The sequence below is a fragment of the Photinus pyralis genome, unplaced genomic scaffold (genome assembly GCF_008802855.1).
Source record: "Photinus pyralis isolate 1611_PpyrPB1 unplaced genomic scaffold, Ppyr1.3 Ppyr1.4_unclustered_Scaffold1214, whole genome shotgun sequence".
NCBI lineage: Eukaryota > Metazoa > Arthropoda > Insecta > Coleoptera > Lampyridae > Photinus > Photinus pyralis.
The window spans coordinates 1-2,609 of record NW_022170976.1 but is presented as its reverse complement, the minus strand read 5'-3'; the positions used below and the strand labels follow the sequence as shown (position 1 = coordinate 2,609).

General features: G+C 43.9%; 1 long non-coding RNA gene across 1 annotated transcript; it reads left to right on the top strand.

The window, feature by feature from the left end:
- Window positions 1-266: 266 nt before the first annotated feature.
- Window positions 267-854, top strand: LOC116181602. The gene is made up of 2 exons (XR_004147293.1): window positions 267-548; window positions 606-854. It is a non-coding gene; the product is annotated as an uncharacterized LOC116181602 (long non-coding RNA).
- Window positions 855-2,609: the final 1,755 nt, after the last annotated feature.

Sequence of the window (2,609 nt, the reverse complement as noted above, 5' to 3'; positions counted from 1 at the left end):
GAGCAGCCGTGTGAAGAGTTCCCAATTTGCTTGTTGCATTTTAAATTTGGCTATCGTTCTCACAGGAGTGTTCCTGCCTTGCAAGGTAATAATTATGGGAAAATGGTCGCTATGAAGCAGATCACTTTCCACTTCCCATTTTACGCTTGCATGTATCGCCGGTGAACATACCGATATATCGATGGAATCGAAAGTACCGGATCTCACATTAAAGAACGTAGCTGAATCATCATTCAACAAGCTTAAATTTTTATCCTCGATCAGATCTAACAACTCCCTGCCACGAGCATCGTCTGAGCGGGAGCCCCAAACGGTGCTGTGAGAGTTAAAATCCCCAACTAGAATAAAAGGTGCCGGAAGCTGATCTACGATTTTACCAATCTCTTGGACATCATAAGTATTATTGGGAACGTAAATATTACACAGTGTAAGAGAACTGCTAATTTCAAGTTGTACCGCTACAGCTTGATAAGGCGTATCTAGTTTAACCCGTTTATAAGGTATGCCTTGTCGGATGAGGAAAGCCACCCCTCCACAGGCTCTTGCTGGTGAGTAAAAATCCTTTCTTATCAGATTAAACCCTTTAATGCTGTATTTTGTTCTAGGTACCAGGTGCGTTTCTTGAAGAGCAATACACCAAGGATTATGCTTTTGAATTAGCAGTTTCAGCTCATTTAAATTGTTGGAGAGTCCTCGACAGTTCCATTGGACAATTTTTGTTGTATCCATTAAATGACAATCACAATTGAATAAGCAACATATAAATATAAATAACAATAAAATAACGGTGTATATGAGGACATTCACAATAAATATATGTACACTTTTACATAAACAAATGATAGACAAACAAAGCATATATGTATATCACAGGTGTAATCACAGACTAATTACTAAAAATTTGCGGGTTTCCCGCCGTTTTTCGAGGAATGCGGGGCTTGCCCTTCGGCCAACCCTTCTTTTTCTTTTGATGCTTGGCCTCCTGCACCGTCTCCGAATCGACGGAGGTAATGCTGGAGGACCTCGTTCTGGTTACTGACGTCCTACGTTTTGAACCACGCGTTTCCGCGTCCATGGGCTCAACTTCAGACGGCTCTGACAACAGTGCAACTGTCTCGCTTAGTTGCGAGGCTGGTTTCAGTTGAGTTGTTCCAGATATGGTTTGAGAACGTTCAATTTTCGTGGTAAGTACTTTCATAAAGCTTTGCATTTCTTCCTGTATTATTTTCCTGATTTCAGGTACGGTGGACTGATTTGACAGTGGCGTAGCGGTTACCTGCGCGAAAGGTACACTCGGAACAACAAAGGAATCAACCTTCTTTTTCGCCTCAGGATACGACAACTTGTGCAGCACCTTTACTTCCTGTATTTTCATCTCATGCTTGTAAATTTTGCAGGATTTCGCGATTGCCTTATGAGGACCATTACAATTCGGGCACTCGACAGGAATTTCACACTGAGAACCCTCGTGTGGTGCTTTGCCACACACGCACCTCTTCTCCTGCTTGCAATTCGTGGCGGAGTGTCCAAAACGTTGACAATTAAAGCATCTTAAGGGGTTCGGTATGTAGGGACGTACTTGCAACGGATAAAATGCAGCCATTATGGATTTTGGCAGACGCGGAAAATTAAATGTAAGAACATGGTTGGGAGTGTCGTGAAACTCTCCGTCACGTTTCGTCCTTATCCGCCTAATGTCAATCACACCCTGGTCTCGTAAATTCTCTATTATCTCCTCAATGGAGCAATTTAACAAATCCCTACAATATACAACCCCTTTTGATGTATTCAAAGCTGTATGCGGTTCTACTTTAACTTCGAAATCTCCTAACCGTGTCGTTTTCATAAAGTGCTTAGACTGTTTACTGGTTCGGGTTTCTACGAGAATATCACCTTTCACTTTTTTAATAGTTTTGACTTCACCCAATAGACCATACAAAGCCTTATTTATTAGGAAGGGACTTACGTTTGTAAAATCACCTTCCTTCCTTTTAAGTACCAGGAACCGGGGCACAGAGTCCTCCGTCTCACTGGTACCAATATTTCGCGGCAATGAAGGAAAATCCTCCACCTCCGCGCCAATCGTAATTGTGCCGCCATAGCCTTTAGAGTGTCCAGTAGAAACATAGCGTGGGTCGTCAAACGTTCCAGCAGCATTTACTTGCGCCGTGATCTGGTTCCCTACCACGGACGCCGAGCAGCCGCTTGATATCGACCGGGTGAGGCCTGCCCGCTCCGCCTCGCTCCCTGCCGGCTCTGGGGACAATCCGAACCCCTGAGCAGTAAGATGTGGGCGCCCCGAAGGGCTCGAGAAATTGTTCATAGCGTGTCGTCAACAATTGCATTTTATCGCTACTGCCAGCGGGCCAAGGCCTTTTTTTGTGATTTCTAATTTTTTTTTTGACACGAAACAAAGGACAAAAGACTAGAACTACCAAAGAAGACAATACAAACCACCTGGGACAGCTTCGCTTCACCACTGCTGGCAACAGTGGCTACTGAGCCCCCCCCCCACCACGACAAGGTGCTTCCCTTGGGGATTTTGTACTCTATACATATTAATCTGTTGTTGTCCTGTAATTGGAAAATGTATTTTTTTCTGTTGGACA